Raw genomic sequence first — 24,924 nt, forward strand, 5'->3', positions numbered from 1 at the left:
AAAATTTTGAAAAAAAAAAATGATAGCATACAAAATTAAATTATAAGTGGGGACAACTGAATCAATCATCCAAACCATTCATCTACTGGGGCCCACTATGGATGGACCATGGATTAAAGTCTCCCCATCACAACCTAAACCTAAAGATTTGTGTAAGGCTAAACATGTACTTTCATCGCCGGTGTGCACTATGCGTGTTTTTATGTTCGGGTTGCGTGATGCACTTGCACTCTCGTGTTGCTTTCTGACTGTAGGTTGAGATGAGGGGATGACTTTCTGCAAAAGGAAACAGGTTTGAAGGCCTTTTTTCATTTTGGCCCGTTTGTTTTGGATTTTGATAATTGATTTTGAGTCCAGAATTGATTATTGGACTCCATATTAAGTGTAATTTTGAGTCTAGTAATCGGTTTTGGAATCAAAATCTGAAAAAGACGAAGCCTAATTTTGAGTTCAATAATCAATTGCGGACTCAAAATCGGTAACAAAGGAGGGCCTTAGTTGAGTCCAATAATCAGTTTTGGGCCCAAAATCCACAACAAACTGGGACATAGTGGGGTTATTCCTAGTTTGTGGACAGTTTCCAACTTCTAAATGGAAGTAGGTGCTTATTTTAGAGGTCCAAATAGCGAGAAAAAACGGCTAATGCGTGGTTGTTGACCAGTCATGGGGATTGAACCAGGGAAAATAGGTGTGACTTGTGATAGACAACAATATTCATTGAACCTGATCATTGTATGAAATGGGAGGTCTGATATTTGTTTTTCTTTGGCTCTATTTCTTTTTACCCAATTGGCATAGAACTAGTTTTACGTTCCAACCCAAATTAATAAATGGGGTGTCTCTTTTGGCCTACGAATGAATTTTATGACCTTTCTCCAAGGTTAAATTCTTGGAGGATCAACCCCTTCATCTATCACTTGCTCACTACTAGATTTTTTACTGTTACTTGTGAACTTCTTTTATAGTTTTCCCCCACAATTATGATGTGGAAGAAGGCTGGACGCCCTCATACTACTCATGGACGAAATTGACCCAATCTCCATCATTTCAATCCACTCTGCTTTGCTCTAGTTTCACCTTCGTCATGTTAAGGTTGCCAGAGCGGGAATCGAAACGGGAATCGAAAGCGGGAATCGAAGGCTCCCAGTGAAGAATCCTACTAAAGAGCGGGAATCGAAAGCGGGAATCAAAACGGGAATCGAAGGCTCCCAGGGAAGAATCCTGCTTCCTTGGTCATGTATGCCTCTCTTTTCAACAGAACGAGCAGACAGAGCTCACCAGCTGGGCAAAGAGAGCTGTCCCTTTGCATGTTATCCCAAACAAAACAAAAAGGACATAGTGTGACGTGTCTCTATCTTTTAGAAGCATAGTGTTACGATCCTGACAAATTTAAGAGATTTCACTCATTCTTGGATGTCATTACAAGAGAACCAACCTGTGCTTTTATAGACCACTTACATGATAAACATAGAAATAAATTAAGATAACTATGGAAGGAGATATGTGTAGAATATTCTAACCTAACTACTAATCAAATCTAGTTTCCTAATCTATCTAGGTTACCTCTACTAGCCAACTTGCCTAGTATAATAAGATGATCCAACGGTGAGATCTTGACACAATCCACTAATGAGATCTTATGAGATCTCACATATTCTAACACCTGAATCGGTTCGTAGCATAATTGATCTTCTTAGAGGGAAGATCAATCTTCTGACCCACTTCAATTGGACGGCCGGTTCTCTTTGTGTGCAAAAACACAATTTCTATGGTAAATTTCTTCATTCCATTACATCAAAACTAATAAGTGTTTATATAAATACTAGAAAGATCTTATGATAAGAATGGATGTGACTAAATAAATATTAACCTAATCTTAACTAGTATCCAAATCAATCCTAGTTGCTGAATATACCCTACCTGCTTAATCTATCATTCAAGTAATCCAATGATCAGATCTTAGAATATCTCATATATTCTAAATCCAAACTATTTTATTCCACTCTAGTGGGACCCATCTAGCTAGGCACGTAGCAGTTTCTCAAGAATGCTCGTATTTGGGAGCTCTTGGAATGCTTCGTTTGTGATCCATAAATAAAGTTCAATCTAGACCTCTTTATCCACCACAAAGTTGAAGGCCCGTCTTTGTGCAATGAAAAGCGTAAAGTTAAAAATTAAGTGAAGCAAAAGAGCTCACCTAGTCACCTTCATCCCACGAATCTCAACTGCACTCGTGGGTGCTGCGTCAAGGTGTCTTCCGCATAGAAACCGGTCAATATCAATCAAAATGAGCAACTTTGCAATGATCTAGAGCCGTTTTCACTAACCTTGAGAGACTTTGTGGGTTCAAGGGTTCACAGGGGAACAGTTTCAGTGACTTCTTTTGCATTTACAAATTATGTGTCTTCCAGGTTGAGTCTTGCAGCATTTACAATTTATGTATTTTCACTATTGTTGAGCTCATCTTCTCGTGGTTCCATAATTGGACCGAGCCTAGTGACATGATCACTATGAAAAGGAGAGATCGTGGTTCCTTCTCTAAAACGTGTGTGTACTTTGGTCATTTTAAAATTTTTAACAGAGGGAGTTAATTACAATTTGTTTTGGGATGTTGTGGCAATTATTCTATAAAAGCATGAGTTTTTAGCAAATATGAAATTCTTAAGAGCAACTTAAAAATATGAAATTCATAAGGACTATTTAGTAATAATTTTGTAACACGGGGACCTATCAGCAAAATCTCTATCGTAAATAACTTTGATGGCGTGGATCTGATGGGGCACCCTTCAATTTAGAATTCCTCAATTAAATTTACCTTTACATTTATAATACCACATGGCTCTTCCCAAAATGTTGATGGGGAGAGGCATTTTTTTCGTAGGTAGGTTGGGGTTTGGCGGCAACCCCTACCAATTTATTAAATGAAAAAATGAAAAGAAAGATGATACATTTAAAATGTTTATGTTTATTTTTGTTTTTATCTTGTACTCCCTTTGGAACTTCCTCGGTCTCGTTTATTAATATATTATCTATTGAGAAAACGGTTCCTACACATATGTGTAGAGAGTTCTCTACACACTAGCTTAAAAAACGGTGGGGGCCCACATTGTTTGGGTGATCCAAGCCATCCATTTTAAAGGCCCTCACATAGATAGGGTGTCTACAAAAAATCAGATTCATAGGATCATCCCAACCCTACGATTTGTTGAGGTAAAATGGATGTCTTTAAACCTTCACAAATTAGTCCATTTTTTGTCTCCACAGTTCGAATGGTTAGGATGATCCTATGGATCTGATTTTTTGTGGACACCCTATCTATGTGAAGGCCTTTAAAATGGATGGCTTGGATCACCCAAACAATGTGGGCCCCCACTGTTTTTTAAGCTAGTATGTAGAGAACTTATCTACACATATGTGTAGGAACCGTTTTCTCTTATCTATTTGCCTTTTCAAAAAAAAAGAATGACAAGCACCATCACTAGAGAGTAGAGACACACTAGCAGGGTAAAACAAAGGTCTCAAATGGTCCAATGGGGAGGGGCATTCCGACAACAATGCCTAGAAGAATTATCTTCTGTGCTTAATAAAAACTCAACAAATAGAATATATCATAGGCTGGATTCCTTTCTGGATTTTTAGAATTGATTTGAGCCCAAAACTGATTATTAAACTCAAAACAGTGAGCTTTGGACTGAATTAATTCTCAAAAGGTAAGTGATATGTTTATCCACCTTTCTTTCTTGACCGCTACATCTAATATATTTATGATCATCTTTCAAATTTTGGTCGAAACAACTTGCTTCGGCCGAAATATTCCAAAATCTCCAAATTTCGGTCGAAATATGCGATACATGTGACTTTTTAGATAAAAAAGCAAAATTTCTATTAGAATGAGAAGAACAAAAATATTCTTTTAAGATGTTTCTAAAAAAAATTCAAAAAATAAAGTGAAAAACTAATAGTGAAGAATCTTATCAGGATTTTGACTGTGATTTCATACCAAAATGTTTCCGTGAATCTATAAGAATTTCAGTTGAAACTTCGTACCAAAAGTAAAGTGTTTCCATTTCGGTCAATCTATAAGAATTTCAGCTGAAGTTTCGTACCAAAACTAAAATATTTCCATTTTGCTAACGACTAGAACTTAAATTTAAAACTTAGGTTAGTTATGACTACCCTTTTTATACTGCAAGAGGTTGCTCAAGGAGAAGAGGAGAAAGTTTCTCCTTCTAAAAGTCCAAAGTCCAAAGTCCAAACCCATTGATTTTTCCCCCAATCAGAAGCTCAACTAAATACTCCGCGTGCCGATGCGAAACAGGATCTATTTCTAAGAAAGGATATTTTGACTGTTTTACGTCAGAGAAGGAAAAAAAAGCATTTTTATATAGGGGAGTGGTAAATCGACTCCCCAAATTGATAAATCGACACCCCTTGTGTCTCTTTCTCTCTCGAGAGATAGACACATGCGGAGTCGATTTATCCATCTGGGGAGTCGATTTTTCACTGCCCTTTTATATATAGGGTTTTAAACGGCTAAAACCCTACAAACCCCCGAAACTCGCCTCTCTGTAGCTTTCTTGAAGTACGACGAAAAATCTCGTAAAGATTCTGTATCTCTCGTCTAATAAAATCTCTAGATTGGGTAGCTAAGGACACTGCAGCTGAAAATCTGTTTTTTTAAAGAGATTCATCAAACAGAACGTGATTTCTCTAGCTTTCTTCATCTATCGGCTCATATTTCCATGAAAATTCTCTTCCAAGTTGCTGTAAAATTGATCTAAATCTCTTTTTAGAGATATTTCTAACGAAAAATCTAGGTTTTCGATTCTAGGGTTTTGATAAAATGGCTAGGGCTCGTGCATTGGGGTTTGTTTCTGCACTAGCATCAGGGGCTAATGCAACGGAGCACGCTTATGCCGATTCTCGATTTAATTTCCCCCCATTTTCTACCCCTTTGCCCCCTTCTTCTAAATCCTCTTCAGAAGCCCCTTCACCACATGCTGAGGTGGCAGCAAAAGACGAACCTAGGGTTCGAAATGACAATCCACGAACGACGGCTGCTGGAGGATTTGATCCGGAAGCACCCGAGAGAGGAACGAAGGCAGTGAGGGAGATCGAAAAATCTTCACAACAACAAAAGAGTAAGGGATTATATTTGAATTTATTGTTTTTTGTATTGATTTCATGAAACATGTACATAGAAAGAGTAGAAATATAGTAGGCTAGCGAGGAAGGGTTAATATAGGTAAGGCTTACAAGTAGAAAATAAGACTTCATGACTAATTAGAATTACAAGTTTTGAACTGTTCCTTTTTTTTTTTTATATATATATATATAGTTCTAACTGTGTTCTGTTTTCACGTTCAGAAATGGTGAAGCAGATGTCCATGCTGGACAGGATCAGGCAGACCTCCCAAGCGTCCCCAACGCAGGAGCAGCCCCAACCCAAGGGCAAGAAAAGAAAGGTACCGGAGTCAACTCCGGCAATGGCCGCACTGGCCGAGCCTCTTAAAAGCAGCCGGGCGACGCATAAACTTTCCGTCAAGTCGAGCCGGGCAAATCTCGCCGGACAGAGCTCCGGGTTTGCAGGGGTGACAGAGCCCCAACACAGCGGGCCGGTCCTGGGCATCCCTGCCGCCACGGCGACGAGAGGCGACAACGTCTTCCGCCCGAACTGGGCGGTGCAGAAAACGGACACCGGCCTGGGGGATAGCCGGGTGGCCACGGAATTGGTGTACCAGGGCGTCCTCCCACGCGACCGGCGGGACGTCGAGAAGGAGGCGCCGGAGACCTGCGAAGCGGCAATCACCTCCGCCCTCTATCAACTCCAGGTCTACTCAAGAGACATGGCCAAGAAGCGTTATCTCTTCTCTGAGACGCTCACACAGATAGAGTCCGAGAAGAGCCAGCTCCAGAAGGACAAGGACGGGCTTACCGAAGCCGTCCAGATCAAAGAGGCCGAATTCAACAGCTTGAAGGACAAGCTGCAGAGGGTCAAAAACCAGGCCCTGCATGATCTCCTAACTGCGAGGGAGAGAGCCGGTCAGAGGGAGAAGGCGGCTATCGAGGCGGCCGTGAGGGAGGCCGTGAAGGAAACTGAGAAGAGGAAGGACACACAGTTCTTCAACCTGGGCCTCCAGGCCTATAAGGCGGGGTTCCTTCTCTGCTCCGAGCAGGTGAAGAAGACTTACCCCGACATTTCCCTGGACGGACTGGTCGTCCCGTATGCACCTCCGGAGGAGGAGGAAGACGAACCAGACTCCTCCCAACCCATCAAGGTGGAACAGGAAGTCGTTCTGGCTGCCGAGGTCACCGCCCCAACCACTGAGGCCGGCCAGGTTGCAGCCCCTACTTCAGAGGCAGTCACCGAGGAGGCCTGAGTGGCAGCCCTCTTGCTCCTATCTTTAATTTTGGTTGTGTACTTTTGTAATGGCCCACGAGGCTAAGCCAGCTCGGCGAAAAGAGCACTTTTGTAATATGAATACAAATTCAATTTTGTCCAACTGTCTGTACGGCTGCCTTGCTTTTTGTACTTATGACTTCTTTACTGCTTCCTTGTCTTTCTGCCGAGCCGGAGTGGTTGTCCGGATGTCATTAGCCGAGCTGGTCTTTTGGCGTCTAGCGATTGCGCCATATCTTGTCCGGCTAAGGCGCTGGACGGCCAGGCCGAGCAGGTCTTTTGGCGTTTAGCGATTGCGCCATATCCTGTCCGGCTTAGGCTGTGGTTTTTCACTAGGCCGGGCCGGGCAGGTCTTTGAGGTGGTTTTCCACTAGGGCGGGTCCATGTGGTTGGAACTGATCTCCACACCAAATTGGACGCGCCAGAGTGCACCATTGCCGCTCTCTAAGTCTGCAAACACTTAGGCTGAGAGCTAAGTCTGCAAACACTTAGAGTCTTTTGGCGTCTAGCGATTGCGCCATATCCTGTCCGGCTAAGGCGCTGGACGGCCAGGCCGGGCAGGTCTTCGAGGTGGTTTTCCACTAGGGCGGGTCCATGTGGTTGGAACTGATCTCCACACCAAATTGGACGCGCCGGAGTGCACCACTGCCGCTCTCTAAGTCTGCAAACACTTAAGCTGAGAGCTAAGTCTGCAAACACTTAGAGTCTTTGAGGTGGTTTTCCACTAGGGCGGGTCTATGTGGTTGGAACTGATCTCCACACCAAATTGGACGCGCCGGAGTGCACCACTGCCGCTCTCTAAGTCTGCAAACACTTAGGCTGAGAGCTAAGTCTGCAAACACTTAGAGTCTTTGAGGTGGTTTTCCACTAGGGCGGGTCCATGTGGTTGGAACTGATCTCCACACCAAATTGGACGCGCCGGAGTGCACCACTGCCGCTCTCTAAGTCTGCAAACACTTAGGCTGAGAGCTAAGTCTGCGAACACTTAGTCTTTTGGCGTCTAGCGATTGCGCCATATCCTGTCCGGCTAAGGCGTTGGACGGCCAGGCCGGGCAGGTCTTTTGGCGTTTAGCGATTGCGCCATATCCTGTCCGGCTTAGGCTGTGGTTTTCCACTAGGCTGGGCCGGGCAGGTCTTTGAGGTGGTTTTCCACTAGGGCGGGTCCATGTGGTTGGAACTGATCTCCACACCAAATTGGACGCGCCGGAGTGCACCACTGCAGCTCTCTAAGTCTGCAAACACTTAGACTGAGAGCTAAGTCTGCAAACACTTAGAGTCTTTTGGCGTCTAGCGATTGCGCCATATCCTGTCCTGCTAAGGCTGTGGACGGCCAGGCTGGGCAGGTCTTTGATTGGAGGAGCTGGCATATATTAGTGACTCAAAAGTGAGGGACACAGTTTAGTGACAACTCCACTTTATTTCTCTTTGAAATTTAATTACAGAGATTCTTTACAAGCGTTCAAAGGCAAGAGAAAAGACTATTGATAGTATATTCGGAGATTTCTGGAATTCCAGGCGTGCGGCAGCAGCTGCTCGTCAAGTGTCTCTAGCCGGTAGCTTCCTGGACGGATGACCTCTTTGACTCGGTACGGCCCTTCCCAAGTCGGAGAGACTTTACCCACCCTTCTTGGCTGGGAGACGGCCGCTTTCCTCAAAACTAGGTCGCCTGTGCGGAACTCCCTTGGTCGGATCTTCGCATCATGGTATCTAGACACCTTCTGCTTATATGCTGCGGCTCTGATCTGAGACTCCTCACGGACTTCCTCAAGCAAGTAGAGGTTGACACGGAGCCCGTCCCCATTGAGCTGTTCATTGAAGTCAACAATTCTTGGGGAGGGAACGCCGATGTCAACCGGAATCACAGCCTCTGTTCCGAAGGAGAGATTGAAAGGCGACTCACCCGTTGCAGTGCGTGGGGTAGTCCGATACGCCCAGAGCACATGGTACAGCTCGTCAGCCCAGCGCCCGGCCTTATCATCCAGTCTTTTCTTTATCCCCTGCAGCAGAGTCCTGTTCGTCACTTCGGTCTGTCCATTTGTCTGAGGATGTGCCACGGAAGTGAACCTTTGCTCAATCTTCAGATCTGCACAAAACTTTCTGAAGTTCTTTGAGTCGAGCTGCTTGCCATTGTCTGTTATGAGGACCCGGGGTATCCCGAATCTGCACACCACTGATTTCTAGAAAAAGTTCTGGACGTTCTGCTTGGTGATCTTGGCCAGAGGTTCAGCTTCTACCCACTTAGTAAAGTAGTCGATGGCGACAACGACGAACTCGCGGCCTCCGGAGGCCGGCGGAAAAGGACCTAAAATGTCCATTCCCCAGACAGCAAAAGGGAGAGGGCTGGTGATCGGGGCCATTGGCACGGCAGGCTGGTGAACGGCTCGGGAGAATTTCTGACACTTCTCACACTTCTTCACAAGGCTCAGAGCATCTTGTCTTAGTGTAGGCCAGTACAGGCCTCTTAGAAGGACTTTGATGGCGAGGGCCTTGCCTCCAAGATGCTCTCCACAGATCCCTTCATGGGTCTCTCGCAGGGCATACAGGGCATTAGTTGGCCGGAGACACTTCAAGTACGGGAGGGTGTAAGATCTCTTGTACAGAGCTTCGCCGTCAAGTGAAAACCTTGCTGCCCGCTGTACGACTTTACGGGCCTCTTTTTTCTCTCCGGGGAGCTCTCCGCTGCGCAGATATCTGATGATCTCATCCATCCAGCACGGCTCACCGTCGATCTGCATTACTACGACGGGCTGGCCATCAATACTGGAGGTTTTTAGGAACTCCATACGAATTTCTCTGAGAGCGGTGTAGCCTGATGCCGCTAACTTTGAGAGCACATCAGCCTTTGCATTTTCAGTTCGGGGGACTCTGATGACCTCAAAACTTCCGAACTTACTGGCCAGGCTACGCACCCTTTGCAGATACTTGATCATTCGCTCTTCACGGGCCTCATATACTCCTTGGATCTGGCATACAACCAGCTGTGAATCGCAGTACGCCTTCAGTCTCTGAGCGCGGGCCTGAATGTCGAGGTTCATTCCGGCGATGAGCGCTTCGTACTCTGCCTCATTGTTTGACTCACGGAAATCAAACCTCAGGGCATAATTCAGGACAAAGTCCTCTGGTCCTGTGAGAACTAGTCCGGCACCGCTGCCACTTTTGTTTGAAGATCCGTCGACATATACCTCCCAGAGCGGTTCTTCAGAACACGGAAGCGGGCTGGTTGGTGGAGCTGCACTCTCAAGCCCGGGAAGCGGAACCGCTTCGGCTTCGATCTGCTGCTCGGGTATAACCGGTTCTGCTTCTAAAGGAGGCGCTGCTTCCGACCCGGGGTCTGAATCTGGCATTGTACATTCAGCTATGAAGTCTGCAAAAACCTGAGCTTTGATCGCTGGCCTGGGCAGATATTTGATGTCAAACTCGCTGAGCTCCACGGCCCACTTCACAAGTCGGCCTGAAGTATCTGGTCGGTGGAGGATCTGCCTGAGGGGCTGTCCCGTCAAGACCTTGATTGTATGCGCCTGGAAATACGGCCTTAACTTTCTGGCCGCCATAACGATGGCGTATACGAGTTTCTCGACCCGCTGATATCTGGTCTCTACATCATGGAGGACCTTACTGACATAGTAGATCGGCTTTTGCTGGTGGTACTCCTCTCTGACCAGTACTGCTGCAACTGCCAAAGGTCCCGCTGAGAGATACAGAATCAGCTCTTCTCCTGGCTCTGGCTTGGACAGCAACGGCGGAGAGGACAAGTACTGCTTCAGCTCTTCAAACGCCGCTTGACACTCCGAAGTCCAGGGCGCGATTTTTATACCTTTGACAGCGTTGAAGAACGGAAGGCATCTTTCCGCGGACTTAGAGATGAACCGCCCCAGGGCAGCCACTAACCCGGTCAGTCGCTGTACTTCTCTGATAGTTCTGGGCGGAGTCAGCTCCATCACCGCCTTGATTTTCTCAGGATTTGCCTCTATCCCTCTCTGGCTCACCATGAAGCCCAGAAACTTGCCTGCTCCGACGCCGAACGTACACTTGGTCGGATTGAGCTTCATGTTTTGCTCCCTCAAGACTTGAAACGCTTCTTTGAGGTCGGCAACATGATTGCAGGCAGCTCTGCTCTTGACCAGCATATCGTCCACATATACTTCCATATTGCGGCCGATCTGCTCTTTGAACAGCCTGTTGACGAGCCGCTGGTAGGTGGCCCCTGCGTTCTTCAGTCCAAAAGGCATAACCCGATAGCAATAAGTCCCCTGATCGGTTACAAAGGATGTCTTCGGAATGTCGGACTCATGCATTCTGATCTGATTATATCCTGAGAAGGCGTCCATGAAACTTAGCAGCTCGTGACCTGCAGTAGCGTCGATGAGCTGATCGATCTTTGGGAGCGGGTAGCTGTCCTTCGGGCAGGCCTTATTCAGGTCTGTAAAATCTATGCAGGTCCTCCACTTCCCATTAGACTTCTTCACCATCACCACATTCGCGAGCCAGTCCGGGTACTGGATCTCGCGGATGAAGTCGGCCTTCAGAAGCCTTTCCACCTCTTCTCTGATGGCCCTTCGCCTCTCCGGTGCAAAGTGCCTCATCTTATGTTTTACGGGCTTGCAGGTCTGATCAACCCCGAGCTCATGGGTGCTAATTGCAGGGTCGATGCCGGGCATGTCTGAAGGAGCCCAGGCAAAGACATCTGCATTGGCTCTGAGGAACTTAACAAGATCCTGCTGAGCGGCCTCTGACAGGGCAGAGCCGATCTGGACAACCCTCTGGTCGTCATCGCTGTACAACGGGATAGATATAAGGTCCTCGGCCGGCTCGTTTACTATGATCTGGGCTTCATCCCTTAGATCAAACAGTTCGATGGGCAGAGACTCGGACGCATTCTTCCCTTTCAGTGCCGCTGCATAGCACTGCCTCGACTGGGGCTGATCCCCTCTGATTTCCCCTACACCTCCTGGTGTAGTGAACTTCATCTTCTGATGAGAGACGGAGGGAACAGCTCGGAGGAGATTCTGGCCGGGGCGTCCCAGGATAGCATTGTAGGCCGACTTGGCCCTTACCACCAAGAAGTTCACCATGGCGAAGGACTGGCAGGGCGGCTTCCCGATAAGAACTGGAAGCTCGATCTGCCCTTCAACTTTGACAACTTCTCCGGAGAACCCGAACAGATCAGAGTTGGCCGGCTTCAGACGGTCAGTTCCGATCAGCATCTGCTTGAAGGCGTGATAATAGAGGATGTCTGCGGAGCTCCCGTTGTCGACCAAGATCTTCATTTCCCAGTTCGCCACCAGCATGGTGATGACCAGGGCATCATCATGCGGGAGGATCAGGCCGTCGAGATCTGCATCTGAAAAGGATATCTCGTTCTCTAGCCCGGCCTTCTTGCTGCAGGTATGGACGGCGTTGACCTGCCGGGCATAAGTCCTGCGGGCTGATGAAGAGGTTCCTCCCGCGGTCGGCCCTCCTGAAATGGTACCAATAACACCATGAGGTTGAGGTTGAGGTACCTGAGGAGGGGGGCTGGCCGGCGCAGGAGCTTGGATGCGGTCGCCCAGAGGTTGAGCGCCCCGGGGGCTTCTGCCTCTGTTCCTCGGCTTGTCCTTGCGCTCTCTTCTGTTGTCATCATTTTTTAAGTACCTTCCGAGGTACCCTCTGCTGATCAGCTGCTTGATCTCCTCCTTCAAATGAAGGCACGCGTTGGTGTCATGGCCGTGGTCCTTGTGGAACCTGCAGTACTGAGACATGTTTCTTTTCCCGGACGAGGTCTGCCTCTCCGGCCATCGGATGAAGTCCTCTTCCCGAATGGCTGCCAGGATCTGTGCTCTGGACGCGGTCAGCCGCGTGTAATGCTCTCTCGGGTGGGGGCTTCTCCCTTTTCGGGAAGGGCTTCTCTCCTTGCGGGAAGGGCTTCTCTCCTTCTTCTGAAATTTATCATCCTTACGCTGCTTGGTAGGGTTCTTCTCCTCAGGCCTTCTCCTGTTAGCAGAGTCTAGGGCGGCGAGAGTTTCCTCCACCGAGATGTACTCCTCCGCCCCGGCCATCAGGTCTGCGAGGGACTGCGGATTGCGCCGGGCCACTGCTCGTCTGAAGTCAGTTGATCGGGCGCCGGTCAGAAGGGCATTCGTGGCCGCGGAGGGATCCAGGTTGGGAACCTGAAGGGTTTCCCTATTAAAGCGACCAACGAACACTTTCAAGGCCTCATCATCTCCCTGCCTGAGGGCCATCAGCGAAGCCGTCGTCTTCCTGGGTCTTCTGCTGCTCATAAAGTGACGGGCCAGGTCGTCCCCAAAGTCATCAAAATTGTCCACGGACCTGGGTTTGAGCCGCGAGTACCAGTCCCTCGCTGCTCCAGTCAATGTGGTGGGGAATGCCCGGCAAAGGAATCCATCCGAAGCCCCGTGGAGGAGCATTGTAGTCCTGAAAGTCTCCAAGTGGTCCACGGGGTCGGTGGTCCCGTCATACTGCGGAATCTGCGGCATCTTCCAGCCCGCGGGGGCTGCCGCGCTGAGCACTCTGTCTGAAAATGGGGGAGCGCTTGTGAAGATCCGGGAGGCAGGCCGGCCCTGCTCTCTGGCGAGCTCTTCAATCCGGTGGTCGATTTGCTGAATCCTTAGTAACATCGGGTCGTCTCTCTTCTCTGCCCGGTGGACGGGCCTCTCTCTTCTTGCCGGCGGGCTCATAGCAGAGCCGGACTGACTGGCCGGACTCCTTCGCCGGTGCCGCGATCCTTCTCCGTGCATGGGGTCTCTCCTGCTACCATGCTTTTGTACGGAAGGAGATCGTGACCGGTGGTGTAAGCGAGGCTCGGTGCGCACATGCTTGTCCCGGGAGAGATGATCTCGTCTTGTGGAGTGACGAGTCTGTTCCCGGGGCAGGGGCGTGTGCTCTCTGCGGGAGCTTCCCCTCCTCTGGGTGGGCTGAGAAGCCTCGACTGGGTGCTGCTGGAGTGCGGGGGCCGGATTCCTGAACTGCGCAATCATAGTTGTCATTTCTTGGAAAAGGGCCCGCATCTCCCTTGGGGTCGGGGTAGGGTCTGAGCGGTCCGAACGGGTCGGACTTTGCTCCCCTATCGCCCCGGCCTCTATTTGCGAGGCCAGTCGCTCGCTTCTTCCTTCGCGGGGGGCTGTAGCCCGGGTCGTCTGGGAGGTTGGCACATGCTTTCCGTTTTTCCCTACCATTGCTTGAGTGAGGTTCTGAACAGCTTTTTGTTCCGGGGTCCCACGGATGGCGCCAAATCTGTTAGGTCTAAAATTGGTAACAGGTTATGGTAGGGCCGGAAGGGCTGATCTGGCAAGCCACAGCTGAAGAGCTAATGGATTCCTGCGCTGCACAAGGGCACAGACAAGGATACAAAGGGTCAGAAGACCAACCCGGAGTGGTGCTCCGGACGGGCGCTTCGACACTCAAGTCAGTATGAGCAGGAGTGTAGAGCAATGTCAGAGCAAAAAGCTTAGGGTTTTGATCTCAGATCCCTCACCTTAGCACAAGTGAAGGCTATTTATAGTGGTTCTGAGCCACCTGTCCAGGACAGGTGGTAGCCCCTGTATGGACCAGGTCTCATTCCTAGGAGGGGCAGGTGGAAGTCCCCGATTGGTCCAGGTGTCATACCTAGCAGGGACAGGTGTTGGCTTTGCAGTGGTCCCTGTGAGGGTCACGTGTCAACAGTCGATTGGTTGCAGATTTTGGACCCCATCAACAAGTTTTAGGCCCTGTTCGTTTGAGATCATGACAACATATGGTGAGGCTGCAGACCTATTATTGGGCTCAAATTACACTTATTTTGAGTCCAATAATCGGTCTGAGGGCTCAACATCGGTTATCATAATCTCAAATGAACAGGGCCTTAGGAATCTGCAGTTTCGCATGATTTATTCATGCATATTAATTTTAAGTTTTTGTAGAAAGACCCACATTTAAAAAAAATAAAAATTTAAGATGAGTTTTCAAGTTTTAAATGCCCTTGCTATTTAAATATACTCCTCCAGCATTATCAAAATGAGAAAGTGTTCTTTTGGAAAGAAATAATCACCTAAATAGGAAGCGTACTCTTAATTAAGAGGAAACACGTAGGACGCGCAAGCTAAGTTTCTAGTGAAGCGAGCTTCCCATCCAACTTGGAAGGTTATGGTAACTATGATTTCATGTATAAAGGGGAATTTAGGCTTATTTTCTGGTATTTGTTTAGGTTTTTGAACTGATGAAGAAGCAAGAAGAGACTAGGCAGGCGGAACTGCTGGCAAAGAAAGCCGAAGCTCAGGTATTACAAGCTCAGTTTGAAACTGTAAGTTTGACACTTGTCTGTTATTGCAAATTGGATTATTGCTTCCTATTATATATTATTTATTTTTTGTTCTTTGAATTAGTCTTTGTAAAAGGTCTAATGGGATGTTTTCCGATACGAACTTGGTTGAAAGAACTTTTACTTTATAATATTTTACTACGATCTGTGGACACGGACATAGTGTCGCGTGTCGACACGGACTCGGAGTGCCAAACACGGCAAACCATCAGAATTTAGAAACGGGGACACGACTAAAATAGAAAGTATATATAATAATGATTTGTGGATATAATTCGTGTGTTGAGTTTCGATATGGATATTAGGTGTCTGATATGTTAACCCCTAAAAATATAGAAATGGTGACACTACATAGATATAAATTACGGATTACTATCATAATTTGCAACAATATAAATAAACAATTCGTTTAACAAACTAATAAATCTTAAGATTAATCAACTATAATCTAAAAAATATGAGATAATAAAATAAGAGTTTGTTTAGGGTTTTAGGTTTAGGGGAGGGGATGTAATAACAAATATTAGTTAAAGAATAGCTAAAAGAAGACTTTATAATAAAAGAGGTAAACATATTCAATAATAAAAGTCACATTTAAGTATTTAACACGGTACAAAAAATGCGTCAACACACCAACATTAACTTCTAGCAGTATATTTAAAAGTATCAAAACACGCATGCCGTGTCGGACGCGACATGACATATGTGTCAGCAATTAATTCAAAGTGTCATTTAAAACATAAGTATTTTATCACAAACCCTTATCACATTCATTTTGGGCCATGGCTTGGTTGATGAAATGACACAACGATGTATATCTTTTCAGCAAAGTGGTGGTCTTCGTACATTGCAATGAACAGAGATGGGTTCATGCACACCACTACCAGAGTACTCTTGACTGTATTCAGATGATCCAGACCTATCATATGGTGGAGTGACGTCGCAATTGAAAACAACTAATTTTACACCATTATGAAAACCTGATAAGCTTTGAAAAATAAATCCTTTGGACAAATGGTGGTTCTGAGTTTTCTGAACTAGTCTTGACTGTTTGAATATGCTCCATCATATGCCTACAATGATTTTACTGTCTCAAGATATTTTGGTCGGGTTGGTTATTTCCTTATAGCAATCATTCTCAGCTTGAAACTGCAACTTAAGATTGTGGAAAATGATATAATTTTTTCTGTGAGTTGAAATAGGTTCCTTTCCATTCATATACCATCAAACCTTTATTCATGAAATTTTTTTGTGAGTTGAAACAGGTTCCTTTCCCTTCATATACCGTCACCCCTTTATTCATGAATTTAGTTTTTTCTCTGTATATTTCTTTTATTTATTTATTGATATTTAAAAACTACACTGTGAAGTCAGCGCGGGTGACAGTGCATTAACAGAAATATCCTTTTATCTTGCGGGAGAGACAGCGTGTGATCTATGACGAACAGAAAAAATTAGTTCAGCAACAGGCACAAACAAAAGCTCAAATGGCTCGCTATGAGGATGAATTAGCCAGAAAGAGAATGCAGGTTTGTCTTTAACCTGTTCTTTCTGCTAAAAAAATTGTCTGGGACAGGTGGTTAATTTTGCATCTGTTTTTTTCCTACAGGCAGAAAATGAAAGTCAAAGAGCAAGAAATCAAGAGCTTGTAAAAATGCAAGAGATTCGTCCATAAGACAGGAGCAAGCTCGCCGTGCAACTGAAGAACAGATTCAAGCCCAGGGTCTGAAAACAGAGCGGGAGAAGGCCGAGATAGAGCGTGAAACAATCAGAGTTAGGGCCATGGCAGAAGCCGAAGGGAGAGCCCATGAAGCAAAACTAGCAGAAGAGGTAAATAAACGGATGCTGATTGAACGAGCAAATGCAGAAAGAGAAAAATGGGTTTCGGCTATAAACACAACATTTGAGCATATAGGAGGTGCAAACTCAATTCTACACATATATGAAGAGTTTAAGCATTTATATTGAAATATATTACTGGTCAAATAGTCTGCGGGCCAACATGATATGCATTTAGCAATTCTTTACATTTTCAATGCAAAAGTCTGTTCTACGTGTTTGCTGCCTCTTGGTTCTCTTGTAAGCCTTGCACATTGAACTTTTACTGGACCTTCAATGGCTGATGATTAAATGGTTAATGCATCTGTTGCAGCCATTTGGCCATCATTTACATTAAGATATTCATATGGTTTAGTTATCCCCCACAAACTGACTCTTCTTATAGGTTGTCTATGTGAACTCTAACATCGTGGATGAGTATTACTGATCATCAAATGTACTAGTGGTTATATCCTGGATGAACTATATTCTCTTTTTCTCACTTTTAGTTATTATTATCATTTCTGCTGTTTTATCATTTTATTTTCTGAAAGAGTCTTTACTAGGTTTTGACATTTTGGGTTTTATCTTTCATCGCCATGGTTGTTAAAGAACATTGTAACTACCAAGTCAAGACTCAGGACTAAGTTCTTGGGCTTGACTCAACAAGGTCCAGTATGTGGGGTCACTCTTTTTATGGTCACAGAGGGACACAATGTGTTGCAACTTCCAGTTTCCAAATAAGTCTGAGGTCTCTTCTTGGATTTGCTCAAGTTTCTGTGGACTCTATAATCCCAATAGGGCCCGCAAAGGAAAAGATGATATCACCCAAGCAATTCCTAAAAAAGCATCTCTTCTGTGCTAGTGATGGTGTTTAGTTACACATGGCTTCCTAAAGCTTGACTAATAGGGAATTATTCTTTTTTTTTTTTTTTTGTAGGTGGTTTGCGGGCTATACTTATGGATCAAAATAAGCTGGTTGTAGCTGTTGGTGGAGTAACAGCTCTTGCTTCTATTTCTTATTGGCTGTTTTTTGAAGTTGAGAAGTGCTTTAAGATGCTGTGTGTAGTGTTGATACCATATCAGTTTCTCGGCTTTATACTTTATTTATTGGTTGCTCTTAGTGGTATTTGTATGTTGTTGTCTAGGCTCACTCTTAGAAGCACGAAGCGGGTGCGGGTGCGGGGGCGGAGGCGGGGGCAGGGAAGCGTGGGGTCTAGAAGAGTCTAAGTTTGTGAGCGTCATGGTAGCGTGTATGTAATATTTTCTTTATATATCTTTCAAAATTCAAGTACATCAAAAAATAATAGTTTCTGACCATTTTCATATGTATCTTTCAAAATTTAAGTACATCTAAAAGCTAATTTCTAGCCATCTTTACCATCTTCATTTGTGTGCACTCGTTCCTCGTGCCTTCTGAAGATGGACAAGCCTTTGTGCTTGCTCCAATGAAGTACTATGAAGAGTTGGAGGAGTTTCATGTAAGGAAGTTGGTGATGGTGGGACCTATAGAGTAATAGAAGCAGGATGGGAGCGTCATTAGAGCAGTTCCTGTCTCTTTGAGGTCGCGCTCCCTGGAAGCTCCTTTCCCAAGGAGCGCCAAATCGAGGTTCTGAGGTGGGAGTGGCACCCCGAGAGAAGGTTCCTGCTTCTAAGGGCTCACTTTGGTAGCTTTCGTTTTGTTGCTATTTCTTGTTGCGAGAGTGAAGATGCATCAATATCAAGCACATAGTCTATTATCATGACAAATTCAAAGGAGAAGACAATGGCCTAGTGAGAAAAGGTTAATGTGGGTGGGTGGGGGCTTCATGGAAGGCTATCTGTGATTGTGTGAAGTACAATGTAACAAAATTTTAGCAGTTTCATACACCGATCAAGCTGGCAGAAGAGCTGCCGCATAAATGTTGGGGTTCTACAAATAATCTAAGTGAATACAAGGAACACCTGACATAGTCATGATTGAGGGCCAGATCCACTTGCTTTTTTATTTCTAATCTTCCTAGTGGATTTAATTGGAACAACGGGAGTAGAAATACTATGGGGGGTTTGTAGTTGGGGCTCTTCTTTACAATTGTTTGTTCTTAATTGAATTATTTTCTCTTGCCGTTTCCCATCATCATTGCTCTGGTGGTTACCAAATAACAGAAATCCAGGTCTATATGGTATCTCTATATTTTCTGTTTGGTTAGTTCTTTGTTGTTGCGTGGTAGGGGAAAATTAACTGATGATTGTTTGTTTTTTCCATGCAGAGAAGGTGCTAGGGTGGTTTGGGGCTATGTTGACAGAATATTAGGACAACCATCTCTGATCAGAGAGTCCTCCAGAGGGAAGTACCCTTGGTCTGGTTTGTTCTTTCGTGCCATGAGTTCATTATCACATAAAACAGGCAAAGGTATTGGCTCAGGGAAAAGTGGAAATGGGTTTGGTGACGTGATTCTGAATCCTTCTCTTCAAAAGAGGATTGAACAGCTTGCCGGTGCTACTGCGAATACAAAATCTCATCAGGCGCCATTTCGCAACATGCTGTTCTATGGACCACCAGGAACTGGAAAAACTATGGCTGCTAGAGAACTTGCTCGTAAATCTGTATGTTGTGACTATCCATGGCAGTTTTTTTTTTAAAATGGTGAAATATATTAAATACTATCCAAGCCAGTTGTTGTGAACCGTGAAGGCAATTTATACATTCTTATTTTACTTATATTATTTCTGTATTACTTTCTCCCAGGGACTGGATTATGCATTGATGACTGGTGGAGATGTGGCACCATTGGGATCACAGGCTGTTACAAAAATACATCAACTATTTGATTGGTCTAAGAAGTCTCGAAGGGGTTTGCTGCTTTTCATTGATGAAGCCGATGCATTTTTGTGCAAGTAAGTGATCCGTACTCATGTTTATTCATTATGCCAACACTTAAGACTCTGACTTGGTGATTGATAGCAGCACATATTCTTGATTATCACGTGATTTAGGCAGTGTTTGAAAAGTCTTACTTGGGCAAGAACTTGCGCAGGGTAAAACTGAGTTGACTTTGGTGAGTCAAAGATTGACAAGATGAGTTATTCATTGACATGGGCGAGTCAAATGAGCTTTTAATTGACTTGGCAGGGAGAAAACTAAGCTGACTTAAGCAAGTAAATGATTGACTTGGGAAGTCATTGACTCTATCGTTGTAAATCCATTTTCATTGTTATTTGCAAAAAATTATATTTAACTTCAAAATTATTTACATATAAGATTATATGCAAATAATTTTTGAGGTATCCAAAGAGGCCCTAAATTGCTGACCCAGTTATTGTTGTATTGGAAAAGATATTGCATAAGTATTACTTCATAAAACACATTAGATTTGAACAAAGTATTTAAGTATTGGAAATGGCCGCTTATACCGTAAAATTTGTTCATATTTGCAAATAATATTAGGGAGATGATTTTTTCACCCCCCCGGGCGCATAATCCTGCGCGCGTGCGGGGTGAGGGGGATAATCATCTCCCTAATATTATTGTTAGTTAATCTGATTTTCAAACGAGACGTTGAGACCACCTTGGAAGCCATTAACTATGATATAAAATTATTATAACAATTATTTGCATGTAACACTACATGCGTATAATATTGTGTAAGATCTGTAATCTTCTACTATTTAATAAATTTGTACTGTAAATGTAAAAAACAAAGACTATATGCATATAACTTCCTGTAAAAGGGGACAAGCGGTGGCACAAGGTGGAGGCTGCCGAAGATCGGATTCGATGGGTTGCCTATCCTGCAAGGTTAGGGGCGCACAATAGCTTCGTGCATTTGAGCGGGATTTTTGAAAATTGAATTCGCTAGCTAGAAAGTGGTGGAGAAGTCTGTGTGACGTGACAAGTCACACATATGAGTTGATGGGCCCCACAAATATAGCACTTGTTGTTGGATTCGAATCAATTGAGACCATTGGGCAGTGTAAAGGAAAGGAAGGGGGAATGGTGAAGGCACTCTCGGCTTGTTTAGTAGATGAAGAATTTGAAAGGGAAGTGAAATAGTTATTCGGCATGGTGGCAGCGTATGGAAGTGTGGCCCTACCTGTAGCGGTTGACCCAGAAGATCTTTTCTTATGGTTTTTACTGGCTTGGCCACCGTTAATTGATTCTATGTAATGCAATCAGGGTATTAATAAAATAAAAGTAAGGTCCCCTGGTCCCCAATGTAATCTTCATAGTATCAATAAAATTGTCAATTTTCAAAAAACAATTCCTGTAAAAGCAAATTTGTACGGTAATTGTCTGCTATTTTCCTTTATCCACTAGCTTCTCAGAAACTCTCTTTTAAGAGAACTGAGCCATACTGAAATACAATTTTGTAGGCGTAACAAGACCTACATGAGCGAAGCCCAACGGAGTGCTCTCAACGCTCTCCTATTCCGTACAGGTGATCAGTCCAAAGACATAGTCCTTGCCCTGGCCACCAACCGGCCAGGCGATCTTGATTCAGCAGTTGCCGATCGTATAGATGAGGTTCTTGAATTCCCCCTCCCCGGGGAAGAGGAACGCTTCAAATTGCTTAAACTATATCTAGACAAGTACATTGCACGGGCGGGCGATGGAAAACCAGGTTTGCTATCACTTTTCCGGCAACAACAGCAGAAAATTCAGATCAAGGGTGTGTATGATGATGTTATTAGGGAGGCTGCAGTTAAAACTGATGGATTTTCTGGGAGGGAGATAGCCGAATTGTTGGCTAGTGTTCAGGCTGCAGTTTATGGAAGTAAAGATTGCGTGCTTCATGTTAGCTTGTTCCGCGAGCTGGTTGACTACAAAGTTGCAGAGCATCAGCAGAGAAGGAAGCTTTCTGGAGAGGGTACCGATTGATCTTTTCTTTCTCTTGTTTGGTGGTTGATTTTGAGAGATGACTATAGACAAGCAGGTGAGTATCTGCTTTATTTTTGTCTCTATCTTTTTAGGTCTTCTGTTGTTATCATTATTTCCCCCAAGTGGGGGATTTTGGTATATTTATCAATATATCATAGATGATGATTTTGAATGTTCATGTCCAATAAAACAATAGAGAATAAACAATGTTCTTTGGTTACTTATCTTTCTTCTGCAGCAGTTAGTTTCCTGTATCCGAACCAAAATCTAGGGGTGCAACTCCGGCAGGTTGGGTCGGGATGTGGCCAACTCTAGCCCAACTCAAGGTGTCATTACTTTAACCCTTATCCGAACCAACACAAGCCTCGTCGAGGAGGGCCCCAAGTCTCTGAACCCTACTATGGTGCTACCAGGTGGGCATTCTTGATTCCAAGGAGGCAGAAGTTATCTTCAGGGCACTAGGCTATTAGCTAGAAGGGAGATAGACTAGCCTGGGCTGGAGTTGATTGTCCTTTGTTAGAGATCTTCGATTTCTTTATTCTCTCTAATAAAATACAATTAGTTAAGAAAAACAGTCTCATCCTTAACCCAACCCATTTAACTCGATTCTTCAATTTGGGCTGGGTTCAGCTCAAGTTGGCCCGGGGTAAAAATAGAAAAAAAATTGAAAAAATTATAAACCTAGGATTTTGAAATGAAGATAAAATTAGGGGGGAAGGGGGTTGAGTTTGGGTCAAATCGACTTGCCCAAGGCCTAAAACCTAACCCAACCCGAAATCAATTGTTTGGGTTGAGGCCGACCCAAGTTGCACCCCTACAGAAAAAATCATTGCCCTCTTGACTTGGCTTTAACTACTCTTTTATCTTTACAAAGAAATTAACATTCATTAATCATCCCCTTGGTGAATTTCAACAGGCAAATTGAGACAGTTTGGAATTACATGAACTGCTTGTTGGATTCATTTCAACCAGTCATCAATCAACCAACCCACCACGCCACTAAAGTCAGCAATCCAAAGTGGGTGGCTCGAATTATTCCCACTTGAGACCCAAGCAACGTTTGGTTCGAAAGAGACTTAAAACTCTTTTTTTAAGGCCAAGCAACGTTTGGATAGAAAGGGACTGAACTCTTTTTTAAAAAAAAATAATAATTAGCAAAAGTAGCCGTTAGTTTATTTATAAGTAGGAATCCCATACTAAACCCACCACCAAGGAGTAGTCTTTTGTGTGAGCAAAGAATCAGAAGACAATGCAGTTGAAGGTTGTGACAACATCCCTTCTCTTTCTCTCTATCCTTGTTTTCTTCATTTCTGTCGAAACAGCAGCCGAATTACAGGCGACCGGAGCAACCCATGTCGTGAAATCCCGTCAAATATGGCAAAAGAAACCGTGGATGAACCATGGAAGCGGGCGCGGAAACCATCTAACAAAAATGCCAGGAGAGCATGGATACCATGTTAGGAAGCTGTATCCAATTTCTTATACTCGGATTTGAAGTTTGATTTTAATGTTTACTGTCTCCTGGTGTTTAAAGTATGAGGGTGTGTTAATATCAATCAGTGTTTTGAAAGTTGAAGCTTATGTTGTAATTCGAGAGCTAGAAATGCAAGTTTTTTGTAAAATAGTTTTATGGCATGTTTAGAAGCCATCACAGTGTGTTTTTATTTACAAGTATGATTATTTTAAGATGATTTTATTCGCGGAAGGGATATTAATACCTCTTTAGAAGCCATTGCCTGTATCATTTATAAAACCCTTTTATTGGCAGTTTGGCTTCCTTCGGTCCGGTGTTGAGAGCTAGGGTGAGTGTGTGTATGTGAGTGTTTGAGTGTGTATGTGTGTTCCAGCCTCTCCAGAGGCAAGAGTTAGAAATTCAATTCGAAGGAGGGTTGAAGACCGAAACCTTTTCGTCCCGTGGGATTGGATTTGATATTGAGAAGAAGAAGGAAAACCACTTCTTCCTCGGGTTCCACTGCCTTTACACAGATGGAAGTGATCTTTTATGTGGGAAGTGCAACGTTTCATACTTATACATACAGATAAATTAAGAGGAAACAAGGAGTCTAAAAATAAGTAGGGCTGGCAATTTCACCCGTGAAAACAGGTACCCCCACTGCGGGGATTCCCCGATTTGGTCGGGGATGGGGACGGGGATTTAAAAAATTCGCCGGAACGGGGATGAGATTGGATGGAGCCCGCCCCGTTTCAATATGAAAGCCATTATTAGTACCATCTTATTTTAATATTTTTTAGTATTTTTTGTGAACAGTAAACATTTCTTTTAGGCTAGTGATTTTGGCACTACAATATTTTGATAAGTGCATGGACAGAACTTGTCTTTTCTTCTTCATGGGCATTAAAAAGCTTTTCTTTGGTAGTGTGCAGGGACGGGGCCGGGGTGGGGAGGAGGAATAGATATTCCCCGCCATCCTTGAAGCGGGGACGGGGAATTTTCCTTCCACCGGGACAAGGACGGGGAATGTAACATCTGGCCCCGCCCCGCCCCGCCTTGTTGCCAGCCAGAGTGGCGGGGGTGGGGGGTTGGGGGTGCATGGCGTGGAAGGCCCGCAGGATTAACAGACCTTCCAACTCAAATCAAGTGCCAGTGCGAGTTATAAAATGAGCTAAAGAAAAAGACTCACCAGGGAAGATGAATCCATTGCTTCCTTAATCCAAGTACAACTACAGCTACGAAAAAGTGAAATGTACGGGTAGTGAAAAGTAAAGATAAAATGCTAATACATGTTTGGATTTGGTTATGGGATCTCTTTTTTGGAGACAAACGCCTCCTTATATAGTTTTATTTGGGTAACTATTCTTCAATACCCTACATTCTTCTTGGAGGGAAACTTCTTGATAACTACCCATGATGGGTCACCTAATTTTCACGTCCACCATACTCCAGGTGGCAATCTTCCACCTTCCCACGACTAGCAGCAAACATGTCACTTCCTTGAGTCATCCAAACAGATAGTACGTGCTGATTTGGTCCCCTTTGACCGATTGCCTCTTTTAGGATGAACGTGCTTTAATAGGGATCTCAATAACAGCCCACTTAGGGCCTGTTTGGATGCCGAGAAGATTTTGATTTGGAATTCTCACATTTGCAGCCCTTTTTGCGTTGACATTTGGATCCAGATCAAATCCTTGAATTTCCAATTCAGCGTCTGACAGTGACAGTGAAAAATATCAGTTTTCCAAATAAGCTGTGGAAATAAGAAATTGGAAATTCACAGTCTAGTAGTTTCCTTTACCCTCTTGGCTCCTCAACCTCTGCCCTGGACCCCTAACACAAGAATTACTCCCTTCCCTCTCTGTCTCCCTCAACCTGAGCTGGCAGATCTATTCATTTTGTACTGAAAAACTCAATTCCAAATCCAAATACAAAATCTGAGGTATCCAAACGGGCGCTTATATCATTCTGGTTTATGCAAATTTCTTTAAGTCATTTAAGTGCCATCATGGCACGTAATTCTGTTAACTCAAGCCATGTGTGTGGTCACTTGTTGATGCGATCGCCCAAAATACGTGTAAACCACCTTTTAACCATTATTT

The 24,924-nt window shown here is 44.6% G+C and overlaps 1 pseudogene across 1 annotated transcript; it reads left to right on the forward strand.

Annotated features, from left to right (window-relative positions):
• Positions 1–4,517: 4,517 nt before the first annotated feature.
• Positions 4,518–23,069, forward strand: LOC143879375 (uncharacterized; annotated as a pseudogene). Its single transcript, XR_013251229.1, has 9 exons — positions 4,518–5,138; positions 14,578–14,651; positions 16,121–16,222; positions 16,303–16,611; positions 17,452–17,539; positions 18,150–18,152; positions 18,761–19,097; positions 19,240–19,388; positions 20,865–23,069. The product of XR_013251229.1 is annotated as an uncharacterized LOC143879375 (transcript).
• The last annotated feature ends 1,855 nt before the right edge of the window (positions 23,070–24,924 follow it).

Source organism: Tasmannia lanceolata, unplaced genomic scaffold (assembly GCF_043159265.1).
Source record: "Tasmannia lanceolata isolate RefF3 unplaced genomic scaffold, GAP_Taslan_0.1 ptg000002l, whole genome shotgun sequence".
Taxonomy (NCBI): domain Eukaryota; kingdom Viridiplantae; phylum Streptophyta; class Magnoliopsida; order Canellales; family Winteraceae; genus Tasmannia; species Tasmannia lanceolata.